The 24,280-nt window shown below is 41.9% G+C and overlaps 1 protein-coding gene across 3 annotated transcripts in view; it reads right to left on the bottom strand.

Annotated features, from left to right (window-relative positions):
- The window catches only part of FAM107B (family with sequence similarity 107 member B), a 60,406-nt gene that overhangs the window by 10,294 nt on the left and 25,832 nt on the right, over positions 1–24,280 (bottom strand). The window lies entirely within an intron of this gene.

The following is a 24,280-nucleotide window of genomic DNA, read 5'->3' as shown; positions in this document are numbered from 1 at the left end:
GTGAAAACCTGCATGCAGAATTTGCAATTGTCAGTTTGATGAAATGTTGGCCCCCCAAAAATAATCTCACAGCATGTGGGTTTACAGAGATGAATCAGTGGGACATGAAAGAAAAGGCAAGAGCCTTCCATTCTCCTGACTGGCAGAACAGCTGAATGCTGCACACTGTACCCACAGAGCTAAGGGACAAACCAGAGAATCACTGGGATTTGCTGTGCTGTTTCCAGCAAAAGCTGAATATGGGCTTTAATTCAGATCCCATTGTTACCAGCCCTTCCCTCCCTGTCTTACCCCATGGGCTACAAAACCTATGTTCAGCTGCAGTTTAATCCCTGAACTATTTTCAGGAATCTCATACTGCTGCTCAGGTCTGATCAAATCCACTTGATAAGGCAGAAAGATTTTCACTTAATACTTCAGCAGATTAAAACTGGACAGTACCACCACCACCCAGCTGCAGTTGCTTGCAGGTGAGGAAGCAAAACAACATGGAAGTTTTCAGCAGATGCAAGAAGGTCATTCCAGATTTGAATGTGTCCAGCAGACCTGGTAAAGACCTTTCAGCTTCTTTTTTAGATTGGATGATGTTAACTGTGTTTCAGTGCTGTTACATCTCACACACCTAATTTCTGTGGAGCAACTTCAATGAGAAACAGCTCACCAGTGTGAACTGCTCTCAGGGTGGCTCCTTCATGGGTTCTTCAAGGCAAGTTCATATAAAGAATTTTTGAATTCTGTGGCAGTGTCAGGTCTCATAGACACCTCTGAAACTACTATAAAAATTGTCCACAGTTCAAAACTATGGAAATGTATTGCTGTACATGGCAGAAACCTCTTAATGGCATAGATCATGCAGTCAGAAAACCTCTCCTGTCACCCCTTCAGAATCCTCCTTGCTTCAATCAAGCAACCAGCTATCACCACACATGCCAAATACACAGGATCACAGGAAAACAGGTCAGAAGCAGCTTGGAAGACTTCTAATTGAGCCTCCTCCTGAGAGCAGGAACAGCTATGAGATCAGAGCAGGTTGCTCAGGACATTTCCCAGTAAGACCCTGCAGATCCCCAAGGCTGCACAGCCTCTGTGGATGGCCCCTGTCACCTTTCTTCAGTGAGGAAGAACAGTGGTTCTTCCTCACACCTACATGAACCTCTTGTTTCAGCTCCAGCCTGCTGCCTCTCATGCTCCAGCCATGCACTCTGGTGAAGAGCCTGGGTCAATCTCCTTGGAAAGCACCTTGGAAAGGCACAGGGGGCTGCTGCTGCTCCTGCCAAACCTCTGCTCTGGCTGAGCCAGCCCAGGTCCCTCAGCCTCCACCACAGCCCATCTTGGGGGCCCCCTGGCAAAAATCACATCTCAGATCCCTCACTGCTCCATAGCATGCCATATAAAAACCAAAAACAACCCCCCAAAAACCCTCAATACACACCACAGAAAGCCATGCTGTTACATGTTATATATACACATAGACAGAACATATGTTATATGTTTCACCAATGAAACATTTGTAGAGGTCTATTCTCTTCAGCACAGTGAGTAAACCAGCTGCAATTCTTTTCTTACATAAGGACATAACATTTCATTCTTCCTCAGTGTTCACATCAAGCTTATCACATCTAAAATAACTCAAATATTACATATCCAACTGCCACCCAAAATAAACCTTCTCTGTAAATATTTGTTTTGCTTTACTCCTCTATCAGTTCTGTTGCACTGATGGACCTCTGAGCCTTCCAGAAACTATTTATCATCAACAGCTCTCTTTTAAAGTAAATCCAAAAATAGCCTGCTGCTTCTTCAAGATAATTCTTGTTTGCTTAGGTGGAGATGAAAAACACAGAATTACTCTACAACTGCTATAAACAATGGACAATTTTCTTGACACAAGCCCCTGAAAAACAATTTGATTCAATCATTTCTCAAAGTGTGGTGCTGTAATTTGCAGCACATCGATTTGGTTTGAGCAAGCCCTTAAAGGGAAGTTTATTTATTCTTCTTTCTTCTGTCCCATCACTATTTTTAAAACATGTATTCAACTCAGAGGTCAGGAATCGTGGTTTCCCACTGTAACATGAACTCTACTAGCAGCAAACATGAATGAATAAAAACTCTCCTGGGAAGAGAAGAGTCTTTCCATGTGTGATTAAGCTGCAAATGACTTCAACTAGGATTTCCAAACACAGCCAGCAACACAGGGCACCCAGTTCCCACTCAGTGAATTCTCTCACACCCCTGGCAAACCTCAGCCTGGCTGGTGGCCACCAACAAAGTCCTGCATAGTCACTGTGTAATATTATATGCAAACAATACAATTAAGATAAGGTGATCTCTACCCACACCCTGTCAAAGCTAACATTTACAAAGCACAGGCAAGTTGCACATAAAAAGGAAACTGAGGCACAAAGGATTCACCACTCCAAGAGCAGACAGGAGCAGAGCAGTTTATCCCCAGAGTTTCATTCAGAGGTTCAGGCTCACACCAATAAACCAGTCCAGCTCAATGACAGAATCCCTTAAAAGTCCTTAAACAAGTTTAATCAATGTTCAAGCAATAACAATTAAAACATTATTAATTCCATGAGTCTCTAGTGCTCATCACCACAAAAGTCACAGCCCATAAAGCTGCTTTCAGATCATCACTAGGTGCTACAGTGGGACATTAATAATCCAAATAATCACTTAGCAGGAATGTGCTGCCTGAAGAGCATCCGAGAGGCTCCTTTTAACCATCTGCTGTTCCATGATCGACTGAGAATGCACAATCCATGGCTGTGTTTCCTCACTACCTCACTCCAAATAAAGGAGATTTGGATTCAGGGGATGTTTTAGCTGAGCTTGGCTCAAGTTTAATACACCCACTAATTTGGCAGGTGCTTTCCCAGTGCATGTGCTGAATCATCTGTTACTGCACAAGCAGCACAAAAGTATTTATCTATCCTTAATTTGTCGTGCCTGAGTAACTAACACAGTCTTTGTCCACCTCTTCTTCAGTATATGTGGATTTTGATCCACAGAAAGAATAAACTGGGGATCCTGCATGGAAGAGGAATTTTAACTCCTCAAACAACTGCAAAGCAATTTCAACGTCCCACTAGACCAAAAAAATGCCCCTGCAGAAAAACTGCTTCAAGTATTCTCCCAGACAGAAGTTTAATGTTTCCAGACAAAAAAGATGCTCTTGGAGTAATCAAGAAGTACCTCAGCCTTGATGAGCCAAGACCAAGTGGTCACTACTTGCAACTCCCATTTTAATATCCTTGGAGCACAAGTAAGTTCAGGGAAAACAGAAAAGCCCCTTCAAAAACTGGTCCTGCTGAAGAGATACAACCAAAGCAGAGCATGCCAGAAGTGCGAGTCACACCTGGGGGAACAGGTCCAGCAGATACCTTTGCTTCCAATGTTATTTACTTTTTATTCTACCTACAGAGGGTTTTTCCAGCAAAAGTCCCTTAATTGTAGTAACATTGGAAACGTGTACAAAGAGAACTACACACAGATACCAGTGTTTGTAACAGGTATCTTAACAGTGCCAGGTTAAGGATTCAGCAGCTGCCAGAGTTGTTGCTACACAGGGCTCCCATGGCTTCCACAGGAGAAAGAAATTCACAAAAAACCAAAATCAAACAAAAAACAAAAAAAAAAAAAAAAAAAAAAACAAAAAAACAAAAAAAAAAAACAAAAACAAAACAAAACAAAAAAAAAAAACCAAACAAAAAAAAACCAAACCCAAAAAAACCCCAACCAAACAAAAAAAACCCCAACCCTCTCATGTTTATGTGGCATTCAGGGAATTGCATTTATTTTTATCTGATAGTTTTCATACCAGAAATCACCCTCTACATATGGAATCTGAATATAAAAATTCCTGTGAGACACCATATATTTATATTATTACACATATATATGGCATTTTCACCCTTCAAATGATTCCCACAATTATTTCCAGCTGTGAAAGCAGAGGTAGAGTTGAGGCTCCTTAAAAAGCAGATAAATAAATGCCTAAAAATACCAATGGACATGAAAATAATAGACTATACTAGATCCAAAAGTTACATTAAGACTAAATTCACATGATTTCCTTTTTACCTTAATAAATTCTTGAACTAATATCTTCCACAGGAGCACTAGCTCAAACATTAATACCTCCTGAAGATTTTATTCTTGAAAAAGCTTTAACATCTGTTCTGGGCTGTACTGTAAACCATCAAACACCTTGTTTTAAGACTTACATTTTTAGCTTTTTAAACTACCGTGCAGACTTGCAGTTTGCTACAAGTACCCCAAAGGCATTCTTTGGGAAAAAAAAAAAAATCTTGTTTTACTCTCCCCCTTCCAATTTCAAGAGGAATTGAAATAAAAATTCTTCAGCATGTTTCTGCTCAGATGTTACATGACCAAGCACCACCTTGCATCAGCCAGTTTGGGTAGAAAGCAAAAAGAGCAGCTTAAATGCAGAGTGTGCTTTGCAGGCAGCACCTCAGCACTGTTTGCACATGAAAGCCCACACTGCTATCTCCTTTATCTGCATGCTCTCAGTGCAGCAAGAGGCACTCGACTAGAGAGATTTACTTGATTAATCCTTGATTATAGATATCATTAATAACTTCCCACAGTTCGCCTTTTAATTCAAAGGAAGAGTTCCTGAAAACAGAATACAAAATACTCTTCCCCAGCCAAGATGCTCAGCCAGACACCAACAAAGGAATTTGACTCTTGCTCATACTGTCTTTTGTGGCTGAAAGGGAGCATGGAGTTTGGGCCATGGCAAAACACAGCTACACTGCCTGAGGAGGGAGAGGGGAGGACCAGAGAGGTCCTGGTGGCTGCAATTCCTCCCAGCCCCTGGTTCTTTGTTCAAAAAGGCTGCCACTTGCCAGTGGAAGATCTGAAGAGCAGTGCCTTCACCTGCCTCAAAATCAAACACATTCAGGGCAGCATGTACCTGGGACTGCCCACTGAGTACTATCTTGCCACCAGGTTACTTCCTACATTACTGTTCTTCAAAATTAACATCATGGAGCTTTTAAACCCTTTAGCAGGCATCTGGCCTTTGTTTACAGCTCCACACATGAAAGAGAAGAGCATCTTAGAAACTACCATGTGTTTCTGCAAGGCCAATCTCGCCGCTTCTTGTTGTGCACTTCAAAATCTCACATCCCATCCCAAGGCTGACAAAGTTCTGTCCATGCCATGCCAGGACAGTTTAATACACAGCACTCCCCTGACACGAGGTATCACGGCTTCATTAGTTCCACAGCTGCCAAAAGACTGGCAGACCACATAGAATTCTCTCAGGAACAAGGCTCACTCGATTAGGGCAGCCCAAAGCAATCTCAGTGATGTCAAGGATATGGAAAGAAGCAGCACTTGCTGGCTCCTGAAGCTGTTCCTGTTGTCACTTTAGACGATATTAAAATGACCTAACCCACTCAAAATCTGAAGGAAATCCAGTTAACACTCATTTTCTTCCCTTAAGTACTGCTGAGAGTAACATCAACAAAGCAAAGATAAAACATCCAATAAATGAGAAACCAGAAGAAAGAGGGTCATTTTAAAGATGTTTGCATTGGCACTGACACCTAAAGGAAGGCAGAGTGCAAGATCTGGGGCAGTGTTACAATTCTCTCAAATGCAAAGAGCTGCTCATGGCTCTTATTCAATTTAAACAGCACCAGGCAATCTCTGTTCCAGGGCTTTGAAGTTCAGTCAAGTCTTGGGTGTGGAGGGAACAGCCTTGACCCCCAGAGAGGCAAAGGCCTGGAGAGCAGTGCTGGTGAGGACAAACCAGCTCCCTCCTCTTGGTCCATCGTTTACTTGGGAAAGAGATGCAAGAAGACACAAACAGCCTTAAGAATGGACTCACACCTTCCACTAAAAACCCCAATGGGAAGAATTTGTATTAATCCTAAAGAAATTTTCCTTAGGCTGCAAGATCTGCAAGGAAGAATTCAAGAAAGAAATGAAACTATTTAGACCTGATCCTTTCAGCTGGTTTGAAAGCCTCTGCCATTGGCTTTCAAACCAGCTGAAAGGATCAGCTCTGAATAGTTGCATTTCTTTCTTCTCTTGTTTGGTTAAAACTCAGAGGTGTCACTGCAGCTGTGTAATGAGAGGCAGGAGACAGAAAGAAAGTGCCTGTCTCCTCCTGCTGCAAGAAGAGGTCTGCACACAAGGTGCTTTAAGAATACTGAGAGAGAAAAAGATGGAGACCTGCCAAAAGGTCCCCTTTTTGTCAGACACAGGCAAAACTCAGATGTTGACTTCCACTGCAAAAAACTGCTTAATCTAATTTGTGATACAGGCAGTAGAAAAGACAGACACAGGATGAAGAGCAGCACACTGAACAGCACTCATCTTCCCTAAATCATCATCTGTGATCCACCCACTGTAACACCATGGTTCCAGTCTGGGACTAACCACAGGTAACACCTACTGTGCATCTTACATCATTTGTCTTTCCTAAACTCCCTGCGTATTCCTGAAAGACTTTATATTCCCCATACTCACTTTGCTCAGGATCTTGTGATTATCTAAATCCCATGACAGGGCTGGGGGTGTGGAAAGCCATTCTGATGGAGACCCAGAGGTTTGGACACCTCTCATCCAAAAGGCCCTAAGTGCCTACAGTGCTTTTGCCCTGCAGAACAATAGCATGTCATGCACAGCCTGCTGTCCTCTCCTCTATGCCAGTCCTTTGGAAGGAATAAATCATGACTGACAAAGGTATACAACTGAATATACACATAACTTCCACCAAAACACTACACAGGTAATTATAGCACAGTAACATGATTTTCAGGAGATGATAATTGAAATTATGCCTCTTAGGAAAGGCACTCAGCAGCACAGTTTGCCACTAGATTAATCCCCAAAGGTAACAAGCAATTTATTTATACATGGGTCAACAGTGATTCACATGCAATTCTGGAATGACATATTTTTTAAATAGATTTTAAGAGCAGAAAAGCAAATAAAATCAGTTTATACTCCCTTCAGCAACAGTGCACCATCAGTGCTGCAGACCCATCAGTGTGGACCACTAAATTAAAAATCAGGGCAAATTTGTTTGAATCAAATTTTCCTACATTGAAACATGGGATGCTGCATGAAAACTGAGCCTTGATTTAAAATCAGGAGTCCAAAGAGCGAGGGGAGAGTTTCTTCAGGGCTTCACTGAAGCAAATGTTAAGAACTATCAAACAGTGGCACCCAGTGGTAAAGGACTTCCTGCAAATAGGAACATGATAGAAAACCTTGGGAGGGAGAAGGGGGAACACTGACCCAGATCCATGTTTATATACACAAATGCTGAACTGAAAGAGCAAACATACTAAATCCTCCACAATTTCAGCAGGAAGTCTTACTTCTAAGCCATTCTATTTCTGCAAACATCAACACTAGAGAATAGTGATTATTCAAATACAAAAGGCTTAACATTAAACAGGTATTTCTGAGGGAGAGGGGGAAATCCAGAGCAGCCAGCAGCCTCTTATCAATTGGGAGACTGCAGACATTTCAAACATCTGACTTGAGATACCTAAAAGGAGACTGGTGAACCTCAAAAAAATGCTGTTAAAATCTAGTTCAGCAAGATTCCTCCAGGGAAGAGAGAAACATCTTGGTAGTGGCTGTTTTCCCACTTGTTCTGTATTTTCTTCACATGATCCAGAGAAAAAGATTGAAGACTAATGTGTGCCCCAGTGAGGTAAACAATGTCCAGGACCAAAGGGTGTAGGACATTGTCCTGGAACAGGAATCCTCTTCTGGGTGCTGTGATGATAGTGAGGATGATGATGGAGGGTCCTAGCAAATATCCAACCAGGCAGAAGTTTATATCAGATACAAGCCAAAAAGGTTAAAATTACCTTTTATATATGGGAGAAAATTTGGAGCAAGAGAAGAGGCAAGTTACTTAGCAACCCTGTAAACATGACAAACAACAGCAAACAAACTGCACATCAAACAAAGTTTTCTTTGTTAAAAAGAAATTAGGAATTTAAAAAACAAATTAAAGAGGAACATCTGTAAATGGGAGAATGTGTCCCATATTGAGGCTGTTCTAACAGCTCTGCTCATTTGGTTTTTAAGAAGTGAAGATTAGTAACAGCTTAATAATTGTATAAGCAACAAGTCTGACAATGCTTTGAGAAATTTTGATGACTGGGTATTGAGGCTAGAAAACAAATTCCTAAAATAAGGAGCACACATTTAAAGTGAGGGGAGTAAAGACAGTGATTTAGTAAAAGATTTGTGTTCAGCTGCATGGAGAGACCAAATTACAGGATTATAATTATCCCTTCTAGTTCTACAAATTTAAAATCTATGAGTGCAATTAATAAGTGTTTGCAAGGGGGTCAGAAGATTAAAATCTCTGCATTAATCAGGTAGTTATGCATTCAGGAGCTACAGCATCAAGAATGAGACCAAGAAGCAAAGTATTTCTCATGCTGCCTCAGTTACTCCAGTGCTGTAAATCCCCAAGTCTTGCCAAAGGAGCACGGCAGGGGTACTGAACCAGAATTTGCTCCGTGCCACGTGCTGTTCCTTAGGGCACAGCAGCATCCTGCCTGGAGTTAGGGCACAGCACGATCTGCTGAGCTGTCACAGCTCCCCTCCCCTCTGGGGCTCTCTGAATGACAACTTAAAAGGAATTCGAACCACCCATAAAAGAGGGCCATTTGCAACAAGTTTAAATACACTGCCATAATGAAAACCACACCGTTCACTGCAGCTTGGCAGCTTCCTAAACGGGACTCATAGGTAGTTATGTAAAAGTTAAGTACTTCTTCAGACCGGGCAGATATGTATCAATTACCTGCCAACTCAACAACTCAAGTTCTTTTCATTTTCTAGGAAGAAACCCTTTTCCTAGGAGGAAAAAAAAAATTAGAACTAGCAAAGATTGCTTTTCTCCCTTCTCTTTGGTGACAAATGGCTCAGAGCAAGAATTCAGCCTCTGTTTTGATTTCTTAACACAGGGAGATTTCCTAGAAACAGACAAAAGGAAACAAAAAGAAATCATTTCCTTAAACCTATTGCTACTCCAAACACACACACTCCCAGCTTAATCACAGGAAAGAAATAAAACCTTCACCTCAAGGAGTTAGTTTTGGCTCAGGCAACGACATCCACATTCCAGCCTGCACTGTGTCCACAAAGAACACCCTTCCTTGCCCAGACCTGTTTTATCCACTCTCAGCTGGCACAGATAAATTTTAGATTGAGGCTCTGCACTGCAACTCCGTGGAAAAAGAAACCACTACAAAGGAGGGAAGACAGAATCTGAAGGAAAAATCAAAAATGAGGACACCAGTAAAACTGATGACCAATCTTCCAAAAGATTGGTAGTGAGGTAGAGTAAGAAATTCTTTAAAAAGGCTGTTCCACACCCTATTCATGACCTTAAGCAAGAGCACGATGCTCTAATGGTTTAAAAGGATTGAGTGGGTGTAAGAATGTATGGTAGTCAGCACAAGCCTCCTGGAAGCTACAAGTGGGCTTAGAACAGCCAAGCCCAATACACATGACTATCAAAATACAACAGTGAACAACACAACATGCCACAGGGCATGGAGAGGAACATCATCTGCTCACTGCTTGATGGGAAGGATGAGAGGTCTGAAACCCAGGAATTTACAGAAAATAAATATGGAGGAAAATGTTGACACTCAGTCACATCTGTCAAATCTGGTGACTTTTCACTGGTGCTCTTGATGAGCAGCTACAATCGGCAGCTTCTCCTGCAAGCCCATAAATCAGGAAGTTGTGGCACCAGGGCAGGGCTGAGTATCAGCCAGAAGGCTGCACATGAAAGGGCAGCGGAGGAAGGGCGTTGTTCTCTTAAAGAAACAAGCCTCCATTTGAACAGGATTGATGTGTTATGCACACAACTGAGCTGCCTTTGCTTCCCAGCCTCCCTGCAATGAAGATCCCAGAATGTCAATACCTAAAGCAAAAGCAGTCACACAAGCTTAGCATGAACACAAGGGAGATTTGAGCATATAATCTGGCAGAATAATTTGTTGTGTATGGTGACATGGGACTGTTTCCAGGATGTTTACTGTCAACTTTTTCTCTTTCTTGTCTTTTTAGAAAGACTTGAAAAGGTTCAGGAAGGGAGAAACAGACCACCACTCCCTAATGCCTCCAGAAAGGAACTGTTTAACAAATTCCAACTAGTTAGCAAAGAAGAGTAAGAAACAAGAAGGATGACCCCAATGCCTCCACAAAGGGTTTGTTTGTTGAGCTTGTGAACTGGTGGCAGGAAAGGAATTTCCTACAATTGTTACCTTTCTGCTTGAGAGACCACCTGGAGGAAAGTCTCAGGCTGTCCTTCCTCAGCAGCACTTGTGAAGAGGGTGAGCTGGAGTTTGTAGGACTCCCCATTCTGCTCCTCACATCCTTCTCCAGGGCTTTAGACAGGGCAGCTCACTTGCTTTATGTGCCACAGAAGTGGAACTGAACTGTACCTAAACTTGAAATGCAAGAACTCTGAAGTATGTAATTTGAACAAGAAAAAACCACTGAGTAGTCCTAAGAGGCACTACAAGGATCTCCAGCAAATGGTTAAAACAAACTACCTGCATCCCAAAAAGTCATATACTAGTTTACACTGGTCTCATAATGGAAAATAAAATGTGCAAGTAGGCTTAGAACATGCTTGCTTCTTCATGCTCAAAAATAAAGAAAAACCTTAAAGAAGCCAAAAACCAAAGGGCTGCAAAACAAGACTTCAGTAGAGCCAAGAAAGGGGCCAAAAGTCCTTATCATAACTTGCCTACAGCTGAGGAACAAAAGCAGTGTGAGGTCACAGCTTGGCTCCTGCTAGTCAAGGTTCACAAAAGCAGCACACAGAGCTTCCAGAGAAGTGAGTGCCATTTGTCATTCACAGAGAGCCTGGAAGCCACGTCCCTGAAAGAGGCTGCTGCCAGCCCCAGGAGAAGAGGGCTTGAAAAAAGCCTCCTTACAAGCCTTGGAGCCCTCTTATTAACATCATTTCACAGGTGACTCAGCTTACTCTGCAACAGGCAGGCTGAAAAGCTGTCCTCTAGCTGGGTTTACAGCAGCAGCTTAATTAATAAGGTGAGTACCTATTGATAGGCAATCACAGCCTCCACTGCCAGCTGCACCTCTTCATGCCTGAAGCCAGTCCTGCTCTTTGTTCTGCTGCTGAAAACACAACTTGGAGGGCTCTGAGCACCTGCTGGGCCTGCAACCAAAGAGGGGAAACTTTCAGGCAAGCAAACTTTCTTTGTTGGCAACAAACTGCATGGTAAAAATGCATCCTTAAAAATGTCACCACACAGTGTCCTCAGCAGGATATCACCTCACTGTCTCAAACATTTGTAGAAGAAAGGAAGAAATGGCAAGAGGTGTTTCTGTCATCCTTTTCCTGATCTCCTTCAATAACTAAATGGGCTATTAAAGAATAAAACACAAAAAAAAAAAAAACATACACAGAAAAATTGTAATTAAAATTCCAGTGAGCCCATGTGGCATCCATGACTTTTAAAAAAGCACACTCCTGTTTTACAAGGAGAAGCATTCCAACAAATGGTCACAGGTGAATAGTCAGCACTCCAAGTGGAAACATTGTGCCATGTCACATTGCACAAGTACTGCCTCTCATGCTTTCTATCACTAAATTAATTACTAGTTTTCTCTCTGGCTAACCTACAAAGATATTATGGACTTAGTAGAGGAACTTTCTTTATGACTAAGGATGAAAGATGAATTGATATTTATGTAGCCATCCCATACATTGCTAATTCCTGGGGTTGCATTCACTGAGGGAAAGGTGATCTGCATATGTGAGCACAGTTTCTTAAAAAATAAAAGGAAGTGGAAGCCCTTTACTGTAAAATCTTGACCTGTTACTAGTCCCATAAACCTGAGTAAACCAGACCAAACTGCCACAACACTTTCAAACATTTTAACACAAGTTGCTCAAGTTCCTGCATGCACCACAGTTGTCTCTCATCTTACAACACAATCACTTTCTCAACCTGCTTGCTTAACAAGCAGTGGAGAACTCCAGACTGCAAAGTAGAATATTAACATCTGCTTCTTTTTTTAATTAGACAATCATATTTTGCCATGATTCACTGAAGAATTGTATTTTAAAGCTACAAAAAATTACTGAACTAGGGGAATTCATCAAAATTTGAAGTAGCACTGTTCATTATAACAGGCTTGGTCACATCAGAGACTCACTCAGTCAGTAGGAAAGCTGCCCCACAATTACAGTGAGGAACTGAGCCATGACAGAAGAGAGGCTCTATTCTCAGCTTCACCAAAAACTGGATTTGTGATGCTGAGCAAGTTGCTGAGCCTTAAATTACTCTGGAACAAGCTGTGGTTGTCAGTGCAAGACAACATTTTGGATACTGAATGCAGAAAGAGCAAGACAGGCTTTTTTGGATGAGCAAATCAATAAGAAACATCATAAATTACAACAACACTATGCTTTGTTCTATTATAGGCAGCATTTTGTCAGACATTTTGAAGCCATTTCATGTTAACCACTCTTTTTTTTTTAGGATTGAACAAAGACTTGCCTTAGAATCAAGAGGCAAAATCCAAACAGGTAATTTGCTGAAAGAAGTTTAGAAAATTAAATTGCTGATGTTTAAAATAAGGCACAGAGTTATAGATTAAGATATACACAGAATAAAATTTAGAAAGATGTTAAGAATTAATAACACAGAGGCTGTGAACTTCTTGGTGCTGCAAAACAAACGCCAGGGATTTAGAAGTCTCATGCCTAAAGGATTGATGCTATTTTCACCCCAAGCCTTTTTTATGAATTTCTTCCTTCCCAAGTTATTACCAAAATCCCCAGTGATTTTTTTTTTTTTTTGTTATTTGTCTGTGGATTTCTCATCTCAACGACAAAAAGAGACACATTAAACACATGCTTTTTTAAGCTGCACTGGTAGATATGTTCTCAGAAATGACTCCAAGACAAAAATCCACATTGAAAAGCTGGAATGAGAGCTGGGAGCCTGAGGGCCTTCCTATCCCACTGGTGAATACAGCATGTTCTTTTTGAGCATGTTTGTAGTAAGACAGAGAGCCATTTGTCAAAATCTGTCCTCTTTAAAACAGCATGTATTCCTCAACAGCCTCAGTGCTCAGCAGGGTGTAAATACTGCACCTTCACCACTTCCCCAATGGGAGTTCAACATGTACATTAGTGTTTAAGATTGAAGCAAATGCTTGCTATAATTAAGTCCCATTTCATCTAGGAATGTTAATAGTCATCCTTTAATGTGAATTTTAACAAACCAGCCATAACTTTTTTCATATCATGGAGATATGTGATGTTGAACACAGGATTCTGACCTGATAAAATGAACCCAGCAGCCTGCCTGCACAGAGGATGTGGTTCCACTGATGCCCACAAAAGATCAGAAAAGCTGCACAGAAACACAACAAAGGCAGCAACAGGATCCACTTCCAGTTTAGAAAGGCATTCATTTATGAAAGCTAGGCTATCAGAAGTAATAATCCAGGAGCCTTGCCCTGCACAGATTTGTCTTTAATACTTCTTGTTTTCTCACCTGCACCTTTCCAGCACTGCTGAGAGCAGCAACACCACAGGTGCCAATGGCAGCACACTGCAACTGGCAATGAAGATGGTGGATATGGGCTGAACACAGTGTCTGCTCATCCAGGTGTGCATCTTAAATATCTGTCCAGCAGACAGCACTCTGCTCCAGCCAGTCCCAGCTCCTCTCACTAGAGAAACTCTAGAGCAGTTCCTGCTGTACCTGCATGAGCAAACAGCCCTGCAAGGAAGCAAAACCCTCAGAAGAGACAGGCACAGTCAGCTGTGCAGGGACTGCAGCTGCTGTGCAGTGTACTTGTGAAAATCAGCACAGGGATCTGTCTGTACCAGGATCAAGCAAAGTTACTCCAGATTGTACCAGTTTCAAGCAAAGTTACTCCAGAGTGGGAACAGCTGTACCAGCAAAAACACAACTGTCTAGTGCAGAGACTCAGATCCCTTGAACCCTACAGAACAGTTTGTATGAAAAAGATTAGAATCCCAGTAAGTCTGAAATGACAAAATATCAATCCTATTCCAGTTTCATTAGACCCTATGTTACACATTTATTTTACAAATGGCAATTGGAACAAAATTAGAGCAACCTCACTGTTCACACATACTTGAGGGAGTCACTATGACTGAATCATTATCCCCATTTTATATACTCTATCTTCCTGGAAGCCAAAGGCCTTTGGGACTTAAAAATAGTAGAGCTTTTGCAAATTTTACTGACTGGGCTCAGCCAACATTGTGTCCTTACAGGGAGACTTACAGTCAGCTCACCCTTCACACAAAGGTAACATCCTGCTCACATTTTAACTAACTGTTCAGTTGATTTCCCAGATAGAAAAGATGTTGGTTGCCACCTTCATCCCCAAATCTGACCTTGCCAGCACTACTAACCTGTTTGCTGCAAATTGGGCTGCATGAGATACAGTATTATGTGCCTTCGAGCAGGGTGGCTGCCACCCCATGAGAGCCCAGCAGCATGGCACTATCTCATATGTAGCTAAGCCATCAGCCCTATAGTTTTGGGTGAAACATCCTCTTTTCAAGAGCTATTTCCCCCTTACCAACACACTTAATTACACAAACACCTCAGGGCCTGGGGAAATAAACAGCAAGTCTTTGTGGCTGGGCAGGGGTGCAGGTTTTGATTCAGGAAGTGTATGTCTACAAATTAATTTTGATCTGCACCCTACTGTGCTCAGTGCTTTCCTATGGCTTCCATTCAACATAAACATTAACTACCATTGAAAACACAGTGTTTCCAGGAAAACAATGTTTAGTTAAATTCACACACTGATAAAAAATTACAATAAGAACATTAAAAGTTTGAAATCAATGGAAGAACTTTCCCACACATAACAGCAGCTTTAGTAAAGTGCATGCCAGCAAATGTGCCTGTGCACCTCAGAAGTCCTATTCTCACTACTAGGGAGGTAACAAATTTTTAATTTTATAGTGGAGCCAAGATGGGTAAGTTTGTAATGGCTACAGCACAGACTCTTTAGCAGGAAAAGAGATCTATGCAGATTTCAAAGATTTTTATCCCATCCAGGGTTTTTTTCCTATTGCTAGAAAGTGCTGACATCCCTTTAGCAGAAAACCTTTGAACATGTCTTTTAAACATCCCTTTCCAAAAACCTCCCATGGGACAGCTTCATTACTTCAACAAGTGACTCGAGAAGCAGGAGGAGACAGCATATTAAATGAGCAAGGCAGACACAGAAGGCCAAGGCAACAAGAATTTCATCCAATTTCTCACTCCTCATTCTACCCTTCCTTACATCAGATGAATCAGCGTTGTTCAGCTGCAACTGCCGGCTCTAAATCTTACCCAATACCTCAGCTAAAAACTAAAGACATCAACCACTTGTCTCTCTCTTGCTTAAGACCTTTTATGCATCTCACTCTAACCCTTATTTACACCATTATGATTATTATCTAATTATAAACAATGGCTTGATTAAAACATACATATTTATAGAAGCATTCATGTCACCTACCTTTAGGCCTTGAACTGCTGCAGCTAAAATGGGAAAGCAAGCTCCTTATGGCATTAGCATGGTTATCCAGAGGGCAAATCAAAGCAGCTATGTTCAGCACTAAAGTCAAATATCATCACTCTCAAGCAGCTTCCAGACACTCTCACCTTCCTCCACTGGGCTTATGAGAACTCTAGAAAATCTAGATTCCCAAATGGCTTTTTTAAAGCAATGGGCAAAGTTCCTTCAAAAATCAAACTAGTTAGAAACTGCAGCTCAAATTTCATAAACCACAGCAATACTGAACAAATCCAACCTGCCACTGCTTTTTACATGATCTCCAGCATGCCCATTACTTCCAGATTCACATACAGTATGATGTAAACCCAGGGAAAATACTCAGTTTAATAATTTCCTGTATTATTCACCACATTGTGTGCAATACCTTGTGGATTAATTATCCAGATAACAAAATGACTGCAAGTGCCTTTAATGCTGTTGATCTGAAGTAGTGATCTAAATAATGAGAGCTGTGTGCTCCTGTGATCTACAGCATGAGAGCTGAACTGCAGAACAACCCCCTCCTACCTGCCACACAAGAGTGATAAAAGACCCTTCCTCCCTGCACAGGAAGGTGAGTAAACCATGAAGCAGCTGTGGAAAGTCCCAAAGATTGGGAAAATTAAAGACAGAAAAGGGCTTTCACACCTAGAAGCCAAACTGTTTAAAGGAATGGAGAGAAGGGTCACCAAGGAAGAAATGTTTTATGACGAAGGTGGTGAGACACTGGCACAGGTGCACATCCACAGAAGCCCTGGATGCCCCATCACTGGAAGTGTTCAAAGTCAGGCTGGATGGAGTTTTGAGAAACACAATCAAGTGAAAGATGTCCCTACCCACTGTAGGGGGGGTTGGAAAAGATGAACTTCAAAGGTCTCTTCCAGCTCAAAGCCTTCCATGTCTCTGACTGCTGACATTTATATGAGGAGGAGATAAACACATTTTGGGGGAGCCTGTGCACAGAAGCACTCCCAACAGTGAGAGAGATGCTGCTCCCCTCGTGGAGCCAGGACATCCACACCAGTGAAGGAAGCCCTTGAGCACAATTACTGCTCTCCCCAGCCACAGATATGGCTACACACCACTCCCCATAACACAGCTGGAAACATCACATTTCTGTGTGTCCTGGTTAAGCAAGAGGCACAAATTTCTGTTTGAAAGCAATCTAAACCACACCACTGGAAATACCCCTAGAAATATTTCTGTTATTTCCAGGCCACCAAACACAAGTAGCACTCACTAGTTTACTACTCTGGTTTCCAATTTAAGAAATGCCTTTAATGGAAGCACTTATTTGAACACATACCAAATGCCACTGAACATAATTGTGCCTAAACTGCACCTCCTAGAGAGCTCCATTTTAAAATTAAGTCTGAGTATGTTGTAACCTAAAAAGGGAGGAGAGGAGGGAATAAAAAAACCAAACAGGAAAAGAGGAAGAAGCTTTCTCTGTGGCATTTTTCTTTCTCCGAACACAGGAAGAAACAGGTGTTGGTATAAGCACAAAGGAAGACATCTCAGAGATTCAAAACCAAGAGCTCTCAGCAAAAATATTAGATTATTGAGGCAGAGAGAGAGAGGAAGTTGCAAAACTGCTTAACATTTCAAGAAGGTCTGAAGCTTTTTACTCAGTGTTGTAGCTGGGAAGACAGACACACACTCTGAGTATCATACAGGGGTTTGGACTGGAAGGGAGCTCAAAAGATCATCGAGTTCCAACAGCCCTGCCATGGGCAGGGACACCTTCCACGAGGCCAGGTTGCTCAAAACCCTGTTTAACCTGACTTGGAACATTTCCAGGGATGGAAAGAGACACCACTTCTCTGGGCAACTTATTCCACCCTCACAGTAAAGAATTTCTTCCTACTACCTGATCTAAACCTGCCCTCCTTCAGTCTAAAGCCATTCCACCTTCTCCAATGTCCTTCTCCAGCTCTCTTGTAGCCACTTCAGGCACTGGAAGGGGCTCTAAGGGTCCCCAGAGCCTTCCCTTCTTAGGCTCAACAAGCCCAAATCTCTGAGCTGTCTCCACACCAGAGGTGCTCCAGCCCTTTGAGCATCTTTGGGCCTCTGGATTCACTCCAACAGGTCTCTGTTCTTCTTACCTTGTGGGCCCCAGAGCTGGAATAGCAACTCAGTAACAACAGTCAAATAAATGAAATGCTGCATCTGTTGTTCCAATTAAATTAACAAAGTACTGAAAGAACCATGCATGTTTTCCCCTTGTGTACCATGCCCTGGGTAAAGATGTTCTGTAGCTGTACATATTTCCTGTGCTATAAATTAAATACAAGCCAAATGTACCCTTCCTGCAATGCTATTAAAAATCAAGGGCAATTACTCCAGGGATAAATCTGGCCCAGTAATGTTTTTTCAACAAAAATGAGTTTCAGAATAAATTTTACTAAAATAAATCTGGGTGGAAATACTTGAAACATTTTCATTTGTGTTCCCAGAGCACTTGTTTAAAAATAAATTGGAACAGAGAGTTCCCAGTATTAAATAGATGGAAAATGTCAAGACAGTGTTTCAGAATACTCAGTTTTCAGGTGATCAACCTCATATTCTTACTGTCTGGTTCTATGGGAGGTAGTTTTGTTGTGCTTGATATTTCAATTTTTTCATTTGTTTTCTGTGTGATTTTTTTTGGGCTGGGGAGGGATTGTGGGGGTTTTTGATTGGTTTGGGTATTTATTTTGGTTTTTTCTTAATACCTAAGTATTTGCAGTCTTAAATAAAGGCCACCTTATATATGCAACTTGGGTTGTGTACCATGAATTAAGAAGCTCAGAAATTAGATGTACATGGAAAATCAGACCCATGGATTCAAGATTTCAAATTTTTACATTGAGATGACACAATCAGACAAAATACAGCTACAAACAGCATCAGGTTCGACTCTCAGCTGGCATGAGTTGGAGCCAGCCTCCTGAAATCAATTTATCATGCTCAGCTTATCTGACTCCTGAGGGAATGTGGGCAGTATTGATACTGCAGCTCTGCACAAAGTCACAGATGCAGAAGTGCTGCTGAGAGCAGTGGCTGGGGAGCCTCACACGACGCTGCAGTCCTGCACGGATGCACCTGTAACGCTCTCCCACGGAACGCTGCATCAGCTGCAGTGATGGAGACAGCCATAAACCACACACAGGTTGCCAAAAGCAATTTATCTACAATAATTTGCACAGCCAGCAACCCCTGTAATCATATTTTTGTTGAAACATGGAAAATCTGGAAGGAACTTCAAGAGGCCACTCAGCCCTTCCTTGCCCCAGGGTGAGCTGTAGCACACCTACACACCCCTGAAGTCTTCTCCTGCCAAAGACATTTTTGAGCCAAAATTTTTCATTCTTGATTTTAATCCAAAACAAGATGTGACTTAAACCCAGTTGTTCATCTGATTTTAAGCCCCGGGCATTGATATTTAATGCTAATGAACATACAGAACATCTGGCTGGTTAAGATCCAATGTGAACAGAGCTGAGTATTCACCAATGTGGGGACAGCAGAAGATATAAACAGGTAGATTAAAAATTGCTTTAAAGCAGGAGTCAAACATAGCAGAAATTTACAAAGCTGTTCAACAGATTTTTTTTTAATCTCCATTGCAGTAGATATTTTTAGCACATCTGGAAGAGACCACAGAGTTCATGAGAAAACCTGCAATGCTCTCATTGAAGCCATCATCTCCACAGCAGGCACTGAGAGGACAAGTATTCCCACTGCCATACAGAAGAGGCCACTCTGTTCCCAGAGAGGTCTCCTCTCCTGCCTTGCACTGACCAAGTCTGGTTTTAACCTCCCCAGCTTTTCCAAGCTTGCCATGGAATCCCCTTGCAGTGGCACAGGGGCATGTACCTGTCCTTCCCTCTGTTTTCCCACCAGAAAGTCACAGGGTCAGAAGAGAGTCCCAAGGAGCAGAGAACTCATGGATCCTCTGCCTTCCAAACCTCCTGGGCCACAAATTCAGAGATAAAGAGTCTGTGGAGGGAAGAAATGGGAGGCTGGTGGGGAAAGCCATTCAATAAACCATTTTGCAAAAATAGTACTTGGATGGCTCGCAGGAGCACAGAAGAATTCAGGACTAACAGCTACTGATGACACTTCAGTGGTAAAGGGAGAAGGGTCTGAACATAAGATCCAAGTCTTAAAGTTTTAAATTATTAAAGCAAGGCCTCAATTCTTGTAACAAGGCACTGCAGCTTATTTAAAAAAAATAAGGCACTAATAAGAACATTTATTTCCTTCCTCATCTTCCAGGCATGGAATCACTAGGATCTGTTTGGAAGTGTTTCCACTGCTTCTGCCAGTCCTGAAAACAACCATGTGCTCATGTTCAGATGCAACCCAGCTTTCTCATTGTGATTCTAAACCAGAATATATATTGCTTCTATTTTTTCCCCTATATGGTTTTTTTTTTCATGCAATTATTTAAACAACTCCTGAGTCCCCTGGGACTCAGTCTCTGGCAATAACTGAGAAGGCTTTTTTCTTCTCAGATGTTCTGGTTTTTAGGGCAAGATTCCTTTTTGTGTGTATGATCCTTTTTTAATTATGCAAAACCCAAGGCAAAAGTGTAATAAAAAACACAGTGACTGTGTTGCTTATTTTTATACTCTGACATTTTAATTTCATGTCATTAATGAGTCTAATCAATCTCTCTTGCATTACACACATATCACATTCCTAACCAGTAGCAATTAGAAATAGATAGCCATTTGCTTTCTTATAGAATTGTAGAAAATTCATGCCACTTGTCACAAAAAGGGTTCAGACTACAAAGAGCAACACACAAAAAATTAAGCACTTTAATTTGACACCATTCTTCATGTATTGTAATTTGACACCATTCTTCAAATCAAAAGAAACAGTGTTAAATTCTATTTTTAGTCTCCTGCTTGGATCTGCACTTTGAATAAAGCATTAATGAGATGGAGACCTGCAAAGCATTTTCTTAGAAACCAGAGAATCACTAAATTAAACAATTTGGATGTTAGCATTAAAAATCCCCAGTAATGTGCATTCACCAAGAAAAGGCAAAAGTATTGAACAAGAAGCATCTGTGGTGCCTCTGTCCCTTTCTGTACAAGTGACAGGCAGGGTATCTCCCTTGACCCATAACAGACATTGTACCCACTGTGGTCAGGGGCTGCACTGGCAGATTTCCATCCCAGAGCACAAACTCTCACAGCTGCCCATGCACAGGACTTCCCCCCAACACACTTCCCCTTGTTTTTGGAAAGGCAACAAGCACAGTTGTCCCAGTTAAGCCTGAGGTGTCCTGCACCGGTTCATGCCCTCCTGAAGACCCCACCAGCCCCACTTTGGCAGCTGCTATAAAAACAACTGCTCCCCATGTACCAGGAGCATCCAGTTGCTGCAACAGCCAGCTCTGTCCCAGCTGATGGAAAGGGGAAATGGCAATGTGTCCTTATATTGGTTACAGAAGTCTGCCTTTAATTCCATTTGAGAGCTCGTCCCTATCTGTTGGAATTCAGGACATCCCTCTGGCTGTCCTGGAATGCCAAGACCCCTGCCAGGGGGCTCAGAGACCCTGGCACAGAGCCCAGGATGCCCCTGTGGTTTTGATTATGACCTGTGGAGCAAGTTACCAGCCTTGGATGAAGATCTGCAGGCCACGACCATTAAGCAGAATGATAGTGAATTTATCATGGGGTGGAAAAGTCGATTTTGGGGTTTTCTAGAATGAGGGTTCAGGAGGCAAGATGGAGGGATCTGGGCATGTCCAGTCTTTCTCCTTGTTCTTCTTGGCCTCCATCTTCTGCTGTGATGTTGGCACTTTTGGATTGGTTTAAGTAGAAACTCCCTAACATAGGTGATAGGTATTGGAAAGTAATTGTAAACATTGTACATGTAGTTTTAGTATAAAGACATAACACTGCCCTGGGGGCAGGCAGAGTGCCTGGAACTGCCCTGCTGGACGGACCTCAGCTGGACAAGAGAAAATATTTTATAGATAAGGAACAATAAAAAACTTTGAGACTGAGAACTGAAGAGCTCTGACTCCTTCTTCAAGTGCCAGGCTGAGAAAAGAGACTTTCTAACATTTTCTCTGAGTCACTCTGACCAGTGAGAGGCCCCCAAAACACTTTTTTTATTTGGTGCATCAAGCTACTTACTCCTAAAAAGTTTAAACACATGGAAAAAAAGGATGTAGAAGCTGGAGTAACACTGATCTCTTCAATCTCTGTATCACTAGAAGTGGCTGTATCACATGCAGAGTCAGAAGGCTGCCCCAGTTCCATTCCCATTGGTGCCTGTTGCTCATCCATGTGCTGTGACACGCAGACTGTGACAGCAGCAAAGATGGACACAGAGCACTGAAGATCCTGTGATTCAGTCTCAGGTCTCAACCACCTACACAGATGTCACAACCATTTCATAAAAACATCTGCCTGTTCTGCATCTGTGGTAACGGGGAGAGAAAAAGCTGAGTCTCACAGATGTGCAGAGCTCAGACAACAATAAAACAGGTCACTGATCACAGAAACTCTCCAGGCATGTTCACTGTGAAAGACAGCACAAATGTTGCTCCCTCTCGAGGTAACCAGACAGACAGAGTGATGCCTCCTCTAGAACTGGCTCACAAAAAGCAAGTGACACCATGTGGGATCCAGGGCTTTTGCATACAAACCCATTTAAGCTGAATCCCATAGAGCACAGGCAGGAGTGGGTGTACAAGAACTGCACAACTGTTAGCTGCCACATTACCTAAATCTTGGATAAAACACCCATCAGGGCCAGCTCAGGGCCAGCCATCCCTGAGCTTTCCAGGGCTGAGTCAGGAAAGTCTAACAACCCACCAGCTGCTACTAAAACCTATGCTCCATGAGAAGTTAAGAAAATACCAGGTGATTTCTTCTTATTAGGTCCCAATTTACCATTGAAGAAAGCAACAAAACAAGGATCCAAGGAGTCTCCTTTATTCCAGAGATCCCTTAAGGCCCAGTCCATCCAAGAGGGAAGGAAAGCTTTCAGTACTGAGCAATTCACCTCACAGTCACCAAAATGTGAAGTTTCATTTAGCAATTGAAACCTTTTATGCCTTTTTAAATTCTTTACATAATCTATGCATTAACAAGTGTGGCTTATAGTTTTTTGCTTTCATAAAGTAAACTAAATATAAAACCAACAGATAAGACTGAAATTAAAAAAAATCAGATTTTGAATACTGATGGTTATGCCTCAACCAGATTTGTATTATCTTCCAAGTGTTGAGTAGATCAAAACCCAGGGAAAAAATACATACTGTAGGCCAGATCTTTCAGCAGGTGTACAGACTGAACAACTCTTCGTATATAATTACACTGCCAAATCCTTGATGAAAAGAATTGGGTGGATGTCAGCATATGCTTCTTGTAAAACAGACAAGAGGACCTTTGTCAGACAAAAAGTAAATTAGGATTCACTATAGGAACTGTATCATACAGTTTAAAATAAAACCACAAACACATGTGCAGGCCTGAAAATGGGGGTAAAAAACTTGAGAAGAAACGTCAGCTGAGGTCTGTTCCTTGCACAGAAGGAGACTGAACAGCAAGGGATACTATTATCCATGGCATCCAGAGAGCTGGCAGGCTTGCTGCTCAAAAGCAGCTGCTTGAATATTTAGCTTGAAAGGCAGACTATTCCTTGCATTTTCTCTGGTGTGGCTTTCAGCTGCACAGCAGTGCCAAATGGCATCGTGCTTCCTGCAGAACCAGAGTGCCTCTGGGCTGGGTTCAAACTGCACATGGTTTATAGGGCACCCTGAAGGGGAGAGCACAGCACTGCACTGTGCCAGAGGGGCCTGGAAGCTGGGGAGGAATTTCTGAGGATGAGGGCTCAGTATGTTCAGATCAGCAGGGTGGTTGACATGAGCTATTCTCAGTGCTGGCTGTTTTGTCACAGAGAAAGACAAAGAAGGAAGGAAGCAGTGAGAGACAGCAAAGGACTCCTACACTGAGAGATGCACACAATATTGGTCCATGCTTGTCAGAGCTGGGTATGACAGATAATAACTCCAACAGCCTGCATTAAACAGATACTGGGTGTGCAGCCTACACATCTGCCAGTTTTCTTGCTAGGTACTGAAAGACAGCATCCATCTAATCACTCACCAGCAGTAACTCCCTCTCCTGCTTCAATCTTCTGTTACATGCTGTCACCCAGTCCCAGAGACTTAAAATACATGAATTAACAATATCTGACTTTTGTGTTGGAACAGGGGACCAAATAAATGATAAATTGAAACTTTAAGAAAAAGGGGAACAAATTTAAGTTCAAGAACTGAAAATGATTTTCAAGGAAGTAATTCAGCTTAGTGTGCAATTTTACATACATGCAGAGACACAGGTTTTCCACACATTAAAATAATGCTTCTAATTAAATGTTACTAATGCACAAAAGATGTGCTCAGCTCTCCTTTGAAAAGCCTACCACGCAAATAGACACCTAATAAATACAGAGACAACTGTAGTCAGACACAATATGGCAATTTCATTCTAACACAAATCTCTGGCACAGAGGCTGAAGTCACACATTTTCAAGAAGAGCTTCCACACTTTTCCTTGTGTGAATATTTAATGTTTTGAGAGAAGCAAGAGGATTTTGTATTCAGAAGTTACTCCACCAGAAGCACTCTCTGTTATCTTTAGTGTTTTGCTTTAAATTATGA

This window comes from Agelaius phoeniceus, chromosome 5 (genome assembly GCF_051311805.1).
Source record: "Agelaius phoeniceus isolate bAgePho1 chromosome 5, bAgePho1.hap1, whole genome shotgun sequence".
Lineage (NCBI taxonomy): Eukaryota > Metazoa > Chordata > Aves > Passeriformes > Icteridae > Agelaius > Agelaius phoeniceus.
Note: the sequence above shows the minus strand (reverse complement) of the source record. Positions and strands in the feature narration are given on the sequence as shown.